Source organism: Polypterus senegalus, chromosome 10, assembly GCF_016835505.1.
Source record: "Polypterus senegalus isolate Bchr_013 chromosome 10, ASM1683550v1, whole genome shotgun sequence".
In the NCBI taxonomy this organism is placed as follows: domain Eukaryota; kingdom Metazoa; phylum Chordata; class Cladistia; order Polypteriformes; family Polypteridae; genus Polypterus; species Polypterus senegalus.
The window spans coordinates 27,771,132-27,783,733 of record NC_053163.1 but is presented as its reverse complement, the minus strand read 5'-3'; the positions used below and the strand labels follow the sequence as shown (position 1 = coordinate 27,783,733).

At 40.3% G+C, this 12,602-nt stretch overlaps 1 protein-coding gene across 2 annotated transcripts in view; it reads left to right on the top strand.

Moving 5' to 3' along the window:
* The window catches only part of LOC120536983 (protein phosphatase 1 regulatory subunit 29-like), a 573,722-nt gene that overhangs the window by 130,276 nt on the left and 430,844 nt on the right, over positions 1-12,602 (top strand). The window lies entirely within an intron of this gene.

Genomic DNA, 12,602 nt, shown 5'->3' with positions numbered 1-12,602 from the left:
ATGTATTTTAAACAATATCCGATAGGAGTGCAAAAAAGAATTTCCTTTATTAAACAAACTAAAGAATCTTTAAGCAGCATCTGTGCAACTGTATGATTCTACTCTTTTTCAAGCCATCCATTCTGAGATGGCAGAAGTTGGATATGAAACCAGGAGTTTGGGATTACAAACCCCCAACCCCAATTCTGCTGTTGCACTAAAGAACATCTCTTTTAGCCTGTGACAGATTTTTGACCCTTAAATGTGATGTGACTTTTTCCCCTCAGTGGCTTTTTGTCTCTCTTGGCTGTTCCTGTGCCCGCTGCCAGCCTTAATCAGAAAACTTAAATTCTTAAAAACAATTCATTTAGATGAGTTTTGCAAAAGTGAATTCTTATTTTTCCTTAAAGTTCAAATGAGAACACAGTCTAACCCACATCCTTATATAAAATGGCACATAATTATCTGTAATATGCATAGAATACACTAGTAACAATTTCTATATACTTGACAACCTGCATGACAACCCAGAAGTATGTCATGAAAAAATATCATGTGACAATAAACAGGAAAACTAAAAATAAGTGACCTGACCTGACATTGTTTATAACATATCTTATTCCGGGTCATGGAGGGATAGCAGCTTCCTTGGTAGCACTTGGCAAAAGGAATGGATGCCAGTACCTTGTAGGATCTACTCAAACAGGAGAAGCAAATCCACTTAATAGAATTTGGGATTACAGGTGAGTGGGTCCTGTCCAATCAGCACTATGCAGAAATCATCCCTTCCAGGGTGCCATTGCAGGGCCCACCCATGCATACACCCCTGGGGTCCATTTAGAGTTGATGACTAACCTGTCATGCTTGTCTTTGGGTATGTGACGGGAACCCTAAAATACCCAGAGGACAACCTACACAGACACAGGAAGACTATAAACATGGACAACAACTGGTGTGAAGCAGTCGTGCAAGTGGTGTAACTCATGGAAGCAACTAGTAAAATAAAATTGATTTTATTAGGAACATTCTGAAGCATTATAAAACACATCAAAAAAAAATCTGAAAATCTGGGAGAAATATAATTGGAAAGGGTTCCAGATTAAATGATCTGAAGCCTGTCATGTTCTTTTAGAACACTACAGGCCATATCATGAGGGATGTTCAAAATGTTTCCAGTTTTTGATTAAAAGCGTAGCCACTGATGCACCGCTGCTTTCACATCAGGGTTCTCTTCCTCATTCCTTGTGGTTGTGGATGTAGCTGGACATCCAGAGCGCTCTGCACTAGTACGGCCATTTCGAATATTTCAGTCCACTCATAGACGACTCTACGAGAAGATAACTTTATCCCCATACTGATCACACATGTGGAGATGAATTTGTGCTCCCAGCACACCTTCTGCCCACAAAAAGCGTATGACAGAACACTGTTCCTCTTTGGTGCAATTTCTGTTTCGCAGCAATAGTCTCCACAGGGTGACAACTCTTATATACTAAACTGCAAGGGCAGCCGGCTTGCCAGACAGAACGAGTCACATGACACTCTCAGACATGACCAATTACTACTCCTCCAGCCTTCACTGTTTTCAATGAAAATGTAAAAGTACAAAAAGTTTTTAAACGACACCCTATACTTTTCAAGTGAAAGAGAAGTCTGATAAGACCAATAGAGGGCATGCAGGAGGTGGCCAGATTATTATGTGAGGTTTAGCAAACGATTCCTGCAAACAGCCGTCTGTCCAGAGAAATATTATCTCCCTAAAGAAATCAACAACTGGAATGCAACCTGAGGGACCAGACCCTCTGTCATGATTGGGTTTTATGCTATTATTTAGTATACAGTACTTTTGTACTTGTAGGTTATTGAGGCTGAGGATTCTCTTCCTTTTATTATCTGCATGTATTTTGTAATGATTCATCTGTTGTGTTTTATTTTACAATGTGTTGGACACCATTTTAGGTCCTCAATTGCCACCATTTTGTAATCCCATCATTAAGTCAGTATCCACACGTTTCTAGGGGTGTGGCCAGTGAGGTCGTGACCTGTGCTTAGATTGAATTGACGGCTGGAAAGCCAGGTCCTTATCCATTGTGTGGATACCAAATCTCTCAAAAAAGCTTTGTGCAAAACTTCTCCCGTGTTACTTGCCGTTGCTTGTACTCTTGATCTTGAATCTTGTCTCATGTTTTGGCTTTGGTGTCCTTTTGTTCTCCTATGCACATCTTCTGGACATGCTTGAAAAATGTATCTGCCAGTGCGCTGACAGAACACACTTTAAGTGCAAGAGAAAGGTTTTGGGTGAGAGGATGGCAGAAGTCATTAGAGGAAGTCTTAGCTTTGTGTCCTTAGGAACCTGTGACCTGATCTCCATATTGGCCCCAGGGCAGGGTTTATATGGGGATTTTATGAGAAAGCAGAAATGAAGTCTGGAGCAAGAAAGTTGTGGAAAGGCACCACTGGTGGGTGAAAGATGAATGTAGTTTGAAGTGAATGCTTTGCATAGTACTTTAAGTAGACAAATGGATCCATCATGATTGCTTTCTACTTATGCGTCATCTGGGCTTTTGTTCATTTTTTTCATTATTCTGAATTTTGATATTTGCTTTGTTATTTTTGATATTGTTTACTATCTTGCCAAAAAAAGGAATACATCAAATTAAATGAACAAGCGACAAGGAGATGAAATGTAGCCAATAACACAAACCTAAAGTGCATAACCTGGTGACCTAATAATAGAGGAGTCTAAGCCAAAACATAAAAACTAAATTGTAATTAAAATTCAGCTGCCATAGATTGAGAGTCAAGACAACTAAATCACAACAAAAAGTACAGAAGTTCTGAGTTGCATCCACAATGTCAGAGCACTGGGAAGTGCACGGTGATGACCTTTGTAACAGTGACATCACATACTGCACACTTCCGATCAACCATTCATAGGAAAATGCTCACAAAATGGCGGTATCCCAAACAACACAAAATGGCACTGCAAAAAGAAGGAAATTAAATGCTACTATAAAAATAGAAAATGTTACATGATAGAACTGGACTCTCCAAAATAAATCTAAAATATCCAGTAACTAACAAAGGAAAATGAAGAACAAATTGACAAAAGAAACCAGATCATAACAGCTGCCAGGACACCAGTTTGTTTTCTGGGCGCCGTCATTTTGTACAGTTTTTTTATGGCCACAAGACATGAAAATCAAGTTACCTATTATATCATCATGGTCCAGCTGTACCTTAGCATCCGTGCTTTGCTTCACAACTCTCTTTAGTGGTAAGGGAAACTTATAAACACTTAGAAAGATAACTTTAGCGTTAGGATTTGGTTTTGTTCTTCTGACTTTATCTGTGCTGTGCATATTGGAATTTGGTTAGTGATGACCAACAAATTGTGTGCAAAATTGAATTCTCTTGCAAAATAATTATTTATAACATTTCAAATGACAGAAGATGAAAGGCTTTTAGTTTCTGTCTGGAAGTGTTTTTGTGTATTAATTTTACAGACATGTGCCTGTTGTTTCTTATTTAAATAAAGATCTCTAGTAGAAAAGAATATTACCAGAAGTGTGCATATTCTCAACTAGGAGGTGATTGCTAGTGGGAATAAATAAAGGGGTTTAGCAGCAGTGACTTAACAATAAGTGTATGATGGAGCATTTTAGCGTGTCTTTGTGTAGAAAATATGCAGCATGTTGCATTTTTAGAAATTGTACTGCGCTGCTCCGTGATGATGTGAACGAGAACTATAAATAAAATTCATTGCACCAGTGTTGTACAGGTTACAAGCTTTACAGCAATGAACTCTTGTGAATGAGGCTTTAAAACCTCAAAAATGTCTTCTGTGAGTTCTGCATTTTGCAATTTCAAAATTGCCTGGAAAACTAATTTTAATAATTGTTTGACTCATTATGGGTTTTGGTAAGCAGATCCTTAGTCTGTTTCTCAGTGTACTGACCTCCAGTCTGTGTGTATGTCATTCTGATGCTGATTCTGCCTTATATTTTTTAGCAATTTTAATTCCCATCCCATTTAAAAAACCCTACAGTGTATCCCCTGAAATGACTAGTGTGTGTGTGTGCTGACCTTGGGTAATCTAAGTCTGGTCAACAGAATCTAAACAGGTAGAAGAGCAGTCGAAATTAATACAGCAGCTGTTTGGGGGTGTTATTAGATTTACAGTAGAGCTAGTAAAATGCTCATCAGAACTACAACACAATTTAATAGCAATAATAGAAAATAGTATGGCCATGGCCATGAAAAAACAAGTCAAAAATATTACAATCCAGCAAAACAAATGACACACAATGACAAAATATATCAAAATTCAAAATAACGATTAAAAATTGTGGCAACAGATAAGAGTCCATAAAACAAATCATGAGAGGATGAGCCATCCCACAGGAGACAGGATAAAGAATCAGACCTTGGTGGCTAGGCCTAGTGAGGCATTGAGAGTTTGGCCTGGGAATCTGTACTTTGTATGGTCACTTTCAGAAATTTGTTTTGCACATGGTTTTGCAGTGATTGAGTTGGACCAGAACTCACCGGTACACAGTACCAGTTTCAACATACAGGCTCCTTTCCTTACCATACCAGTGAATACCACCAGCTAATTGTTAACTTTAACGAAACATCTACCCCTCACTGCTTTTTGATCAATTATTAGATTGATGATCTACTTTTCACAGCGCTGGCATCTTTTCTTAGTGTACCAGTGAGTACCATCAGCTTTTTGTGAATATTCACGGGGAACCACCTTCCAACTATTTGATCGAATGTCACTGTATTGCCATAGAAGTACTGCTAGTAATCTGGTTGGATATGATTTTGCAATTGTGAAATTCACTGTCGTGGTGAAAAAGGAGCTGAGCCGTAAGGCAAAGCTCTCAATTTACCAGTCGATCTACGCTCCTACCCTCACCTATGGTCATGAGCTAGTGACCGAAAGAACAAGATTGCGAATACAAGCGGCTGAAATGAGTTTCCTCCGCAGGGTGTCTGGGCTTTCCCTTAAAGATAGGGTGAGAAGCTCAGTCATCCGGGAGGGGCTCAGAGTAGAGCCGCTACTCCCCCGCATCGAGAGGAGTCAGATTAGGTGGCTCGGGCATCTGATCAGGATGCCTCCTGGACGCCTCCCTGGTGAGGTGTTCCGGGCACGTCCAACCGGGAGGAGGCCCCGGGGAAGACCCAGGACACGCTGGAGGGACTATGTCTCCCGGCTGGCCTGGGAACGCCTTGGGATTCTCCCGGAAGAGCTGGAAGAAGTGGCCGGGGAGAGGAAAGTCTGGGCCTCTCTGCTTAAGCTGCTACCCCCGCGACCCGACCTCGGATAAGCGGAAGAGAATGGATGGATGGAAATTCACTAAAATGAAATTGTGTAGGTTATTCACATTTTTGTGGGTGGAAAGTAAGGTATATTGGGTTATTAATTAATTAATTAAGGGTTATTCCATAGCTGAAACCGCTCTCCCCTTCCTCAGCCCACCCTCCAGCACCATCACAATGCTCCAAAGCTCCTTCCATGAGGCTCCATACACCACTCATTCAGAGCCAGAGGTAGGTAACACTGTCTGCATTTAGTTTTCCCAGCTCTGTAAACTGATCGCCAGCCACCACATACCAGGCCAATGGGTATGAGCAGCAGCAAAGCACCTATAGGTACTGCTGTTTGGCCGTTAACCCCGTTAACCTCTTTCAACGTTCCGCACCATAATTAACATTCTACTGTATGTTTTTGAAAATGGAGAAAACAGTTGCAGATGAGATACATGTGCTAATGCTGTGTTTTGCAAAATGTTTTGCAAAGCAAAACTGTTAAGTTTCATTGCTGTGGCAGATAGTGGGCACAAATGAACCTCAAACTGTGGATAAAACCAACACAAAGACAGTCACAGGTTCAAAACAAAGAGTTTTATTTTGCTAATAACTCAGCAAGGTTTCTCGACAGGTTGCACAAATACAAATATGCACAAATGCTCCTTCCTTCCTACTCTTCTCTTTCCATTCACGTCCGCCTTGCGAGTGTTGACTTCCTTTCTTCCGAGTCTGACTCAGTTGGAGGAGGCTGGAGGGCTTCTTTTCATGTCCGACCTGTAAGTATTTCTGGTGCCAGGGTATAGCCCAACGAAGCAGTTCAGGGTCATGTGGAAATCCCGAAAAGTAAGGGTTGTGAAAACCCTGCAGCAACACCCGGCGGCATCCATAGAACCCAGCAGAGCTGACACATGGCACCACAACTCCTATCATGCTCTGCAGGATTCCACATGGTTACCAAGGTCGTGGGATGCTGCCATCTAGTGGATGGGGGTTGAAAGTATACAAAAATTAGGAGCCTTACCCCACTGCTCTTTTATCTTGTCCTCCTGTCTGTGTAAGGGTCTCATATGCGTCCCGTACGGGATGCCAAATAATCCTGCCTGGCACTTACACTGCGAACTCCATTTTGTGCAAATCATTTTGCTCTTCACCAATGGCCCCCTTTTCTTTACTTTTATTTATATATTTACTTAATTAATAATACATTTGTTTATTTGGCATAATCTAGATGTTATGGACTGGGCTAATATGGCACAACCTAGTGGTAGAAAACAAATGAAAATACACAAAAATGTGCAAAAAGAAGATGCCCAAGTTGGCACTCGAACCTTGAAGTCAACCCCTAGTCTCTTGTGACCAGAGAAAATCAATGTGGAACTGGTGACAGCAATCCAAACTATAGTCTTCAGGGTGGCATTTGAGCCCAGGTGTTAACCGATTTTAATTAACTGTAAAAAAAATTCTAATGAAATTCAATATTGTACCTAACCACATTTAAATTGCTGATTTCATATTAGTAGTTTGTTTTCTCATGTTATATTAATATATGTAAAATCCTAATAGCATTATAGAATACGCAGCACAAATGGAATTTAATTAATGTCTCATACATACAAAAGCTGTAATTTGGACTTTTTCAACCGCAACTTTTGGCATACTTATGTTTAATGTGTGCAGTGCCTAAATTCAGCTAATTATAGGTAAATAGAACTTCATTTATTTTTCCATTCTAGCCTTTAGTTACATATTTATTTTGGATTTAAAATTATAATTAATATTCAATGGCTTGCTTTTCCAATGTAACCAGACTGAAATAAAATGCATGTCACCGGTGTTTTATGTAAATAAGTTTTCATTTATTTTTTTCTTGTTCTATTCATATGGGTCACAAAGAATTAATTTATACTGAATTAGTTCCAAAACCATATTACGTTTACTGGGAGCATATGAGGAAATTGACGACGGAATGTTACACGACTCTGTAATCAAATTGGCTCTTGCTTTACATGCAAGACAATGTGAATTACAAGCTTATTATTCTAAGGAAGCTTTGAAGCTTTTTGAGCACTTGGTAAGTGGTCCATAGCACAAGTTACAAGAGCTGTTTATTTGTCTATGTTTTCTTGTGGACTCAGACCAAATCCGGCTGACACATAAATTTACTGAAGAGTACATTGACATATACACCCATGTCCCACCGCTTTGCTGTCAAACAATTCGTCTCTGGACAGTGGGTGGGGGAAATGCAAACTCTGCACGAATGGCACCATAGCTTTGAGTCAAACATGGTGTCCATTGACAGTGAAATACCAAGTCCACTTTTAATGGCTCCCAACTCAGTTACTGCACTGTTTCCTCGTGCCACCAGATGGCAGCAGTTTGTAATGTGTGCAACATTTTTCCATTTACTAATGTCCTTTAAAGTAAAAGCATCTTTTGTTGCTAAGCAACAGTCCTTGTGCTTCAAAATTTGCCTTTAAGCAGTACCTCTTAATATGGGGACAGTACAGTTGCTCAGTTTTCAGCGCTGTTACAACACAGGTCCAGAAGACTAGGCAGATGTCCTGCTCTGCCCTTAGCGTGGGGTTTTTACATTCAGCCAAAGCCCAGCAGGTTTGTCTCCTACATCTGAAAGATTTGTGTTTGTGTGCATGACCATGTCCTTTAGTATCTTTGCAATTTGTCTGAGGTTTGTTCCTTCCTTGTGTCTGATGGTGCTTGGACAGCTCTCTGTGCTCCTCAATTAGGATAGATAGATATATTTTAGTGTAGTAGGCAGGATTAGATAGATAGATAGATAGATAGATAGAATCTAGCATAGTAGGCAGGATTAGATAGATAGATGGATTTTAGTATAGTAGACAGGATTAGATAGATGGATTTTAGTATAGTAGACAGGATTAGATAGATGGATTTTAGTATAGTAGGCAGGATAAGATAGATAGATGGATTTTTTGATTAAGGGATATTTATGTTCACTCATCTTCCATTTCTGGCATCTTCTAGTTACCTGTTGTTCCTTTCTTCACATAGGTTTTCCCCAACATTTCCTGCAACATTCCAAAGTCCTGCTAATATTAGTGAACTAAGACTCTAAAATGTTGTATAATAAGTGAATGTACTGTGCAATGGCCTACAGTCCCATCCAAGGTTTGCTAAACCAATTCATCCAGCATGACCTTCAGCCCCCAATAACCCTACAGAGCATAAGTATCTCAGGCGACTGGGTGTCATCTGGTCTTTGAATATTGCATTCACATAATTGATTTTGTGTCCTTTCATTGTGTACATTGAGCTAAGCCAACATCTCTTTGTTATTTGTCATGGACTAGACATGAAGGTGAAATCAAAGTTTGGACAGTGCTCAGTGTGGGCACTAAAGGATTGTATCTCTATTCTTTGTAGGCGATGCTGTCTTTTTCGACCTCATGAGACTGTGATCCATTGATCTCATGGAAACAATTAGCAGCAGAGTATCATATATATAGTTACAATGAGTAGCTGCAAATCCAAGTGCAGTCAAGTTGTAAACATATTGTTACACATACTGCAATTTTCACAAACACCAATAGATGGAGCACAGATGTCAAAACAGTCCTGTCGTAGCATATTTATATTTTGTTACTTAACTGAATAGTATTGCAATTTAAATGTTGTCACTTTGCTGCCCAGTTTCGGGCAATATGGATTTCAAATATCCTAGTATCTTGAACTCTGATTGAGTGTAAATAGGCAAACTCAGTGCTGAATTAACACATCTTAGCGTTTTCGGATAAACAGTAGTAAATATGTACAATGCCTTTAGGAAATATTCAGACCTCTTCACTATTTTCACTTTCTGTAATGTTTCAGTCTTATGCAAAACTTATCTAAATTAATTTTCACACTCTCTCCACCAGCATGAAATACCTTAGAAAGACAAACAAAAAACAGGATTTTAGAAATGCTTGCAAAATAATTAACAGCTGTCTCATTGACATAAGTATTCTTTTCCTTTGCTCAGTACGTAGCTGCCCCTTTGGCAACGATTACATCCTGGAGTTTTCTAAGGTATAAAGTGACAAGCTTCTCACACAAGTATTTGGGAATTCTCTGCCATTTTTCTGTGCAGATCATCTAAAGCTCTCTCTGGTAACATGGAGACTGTCACTGGACACGTTTTTTCACGTCTGTCCAGTGATGTTGGATTGGAATCAAGTCCGAACTTTGGCTGGGCCATCGAAGGATATTCGCAGAGTTGTCCCTAAGCCTCTTTTGTATTGTCTTAGGGTAATTGTCCTGTTGGAAGGTAAACCTTCAGCCCAGTCTGGTGTCCACAGTGCTCTGGAGCAGGTTTTCATTAAGGATATCTCTGTACTTTACCCTGTTCACCTATCCTTAGACCCTAACTAATCTATTAGTCCCTGCCACTGAAAAACAATCCCACCATAATGTTTCACTTTTGGAATGTTATTGCACAGGTGATGAGCAGTGCCTGGTGTCCCCTAAATATGATGCTTATCATTGAGACCAAACGGTTCAATCCTGGTTTCATCAGACTATAGAGTCTATCTTATCATATTCTGAAAGTCGTTTGGATGCTTTTATACAAACTCCATGCGTCTCTTATTGAGGATAGGCTTCTGTCCAGATCGATGAAATGCTGCAGTGAGAGCTTGTAACAATCGCCTTATCACCACCCGAAAGGGAAGTGGAGGATGCTCGAGAGATATATCGGCATTAAAAATATTCAGTCCTCGACCCCTCTTCCCCCAGTACTTGAAAAGAAGCCAGAAGATAGTTAAATTGATTAAATATGAAAGTGTATTGCAATCCAGAATCCAGTGTTTATGCATGTACGTGAAACGTGACTGGGAGCTCGTTTGTGATCCCTTTTTCCCCAGATATTCTCCCTAATCTCCCCACCCACGGTGGCCAAACACTTAAGCCTCGGTATGATACACACACAAAAAGAACAGAAAATCAAAAAGAGAATGATTAAACATAGTTCGTGTGAAACGATGATGAGTCCGGTCTTACAGTTCTCATTGTATCTTCTTCTTTTGGCTGCTTCCGTTAGGGGTTGCCATCGCGGATCATCTTTTTCCATATCGTCCTGTCTTCTGCATCTTGTTCTTTTACACCCATCACCTGCATGTCCTCTCTCACCACATCCATAAACCTTCTCTTAGGCCTTCCTCTTTTCCTCTTGCTCTATCCTTAACGTCCTTCTTCCAATATCCCCAGAATCTCTCCTCTGCACAAGTCCAAACCAACACAATCTCGCCTCTGACTTTATCTCCAAAACGGCCCACCTGAGCTGACCCTCTAATATACTCTTTTCTGATCCTGTCCATCCTCGTCACAGCCAGTGCAAATCTTTAACTCTGCCATCTCCAGCAGTGTCTCATGCTTTCTGGTCAGTGCCACTGTCTTCAATCCATATAACATAGCTGGTCTCACTATTGTCTTGTAGTCCTTCCCTTTCACTTTTCTGATATTCGTCTGTCACAAATCACTCCTGACACTTCTGCACCCATTCCATCCTGCCTTCATTCTCTTTTTCACCTCCTCTTCCACAATCCCCATTACTCTGTACTGTTGATCCCAAGTATTTTAACTCATCCACCTTCGCCAACTTTACTCCCTGCATCCTCACCATTCCACTGACCTCCCTCTCATTCACACACATGTATTCTGTCTTACTCCTACGGACCTTCATTCCACATCTCCAGGGTCTCCTCAACCTGCTTCTCTACTCTCGCTACAGATCACAATGTCATCAGTAAACAGGAACTCCTGTCTAATCTCATCTGTCAACTTGTCCATTCAACAGTTCTCATTATATGATGTGGGGGAAAAAAAGACAGCAGGTGGATATGGCTGCTTTTTCACTATCCTGAAGAATTTAAGAGTGAGTCCGACACACCAACAGGAGCAACCAGAGAACCACTGGGCCATATAACGAAACTCTTGCCACCTCTTGGGGATTCGCCACTCTGTTTCTTATATTCTGGGTGGCCACCCACAAATAACAGACGAACTTGGGTGAAGTTCGATCTCGCTGTCTTCTTAGGCTTAGATAGCCGAGCTCCTGGATTTCTGCTTCTCTTTTTCTTTTTCTCTTGGTCAGCTGTTCCCCTTAAAACATCCCCTTTCCTGCTTCGGTCGTCCTAGAAACATGACGCCTGTCCTAGTCAGTTGAAATTCTTACCGGTGGTGGGGGGTCTTGCCGAACATAGTCGCCAACAGTAATGCCTGAAGGGATATTGCTTTATCATCATCCAGTCCCTATAATATAGTGACGTCAGTCAAGAGAGCAAACCCGATTTTAGTGCTATGTAGGCTTTCTATAAGATGTCCTGCTGGAAGTTTCTTCCATTTCCACACAGGGTGTCTGGAGCTCAGCTAGAGGGACCATTGGGTCCTTGGTCAAATCTATTACCAAGGTTCTCCTCCTCCCATTTCTCATTTTGTTTAGGTGACCAGCTTTAGGAAGAATTGTAACTGTTTTCCACTTCTTCAGTTTCAGAGTTGTGGAGGTCGGTGTGCTCTTGGGAGCTTTCAATACAGTAAACAGTTTTTACTACCTTCCACAGATCCATGTTTCAACACAATCTATTCTCTAAAGTCCACAGGGTATTTCTTTGACTTCATTACTTAGTTTTAAACTCAGAAACCTATGTGGGAACTTCAACAGACATGTGTGTGCTTTTCTTAATCATGTCCAATCGATTAGATTGAACGCAGGTGGACTTCAAACAAGGTGTAGAAACATCCCAATGACGATCAATAGAATGGGAGGCACCTGAGCCAAATTTCTACTGCCTTAGCAAAGGGTCTGAATTTTTGTGTCAATTTGATATTTCACTTTTTATAGTTAATAAAATTGGAAAAAAATTCTAAAATGCCATTCTTGCTTTGGGGTATTGAGTGCTGTTTGATAAAGAGAAAAACTGATGTAAACAATTTTAGCATAAGGCTACAACATAACAAAATGTGAAGAAAATGAAGGGGTCTGAATACTTTCTGAAGGTACTATTTGTATGAAAAAAAATATATATACAAACAATATACAATATATTATAGTGAAAAACACAAACAATCAAAAAGACTTGGGGCACCCGAAGACAAACACCTAATAATTGAAAATAAACTCAATGTATAGATGCATTGAGAAAGGGAAGAAAACATCTCCAAGACAACAACACTTCCAGTTAAGTACAGGCCAAGCAGGATGAGGAGGGTTTATGGGGACAGACACCAGAAGTGAGGTCAGATTTGGTAGAGCTGTCAATCATTTGGTCTGTAGAGCGAGGAAAAGA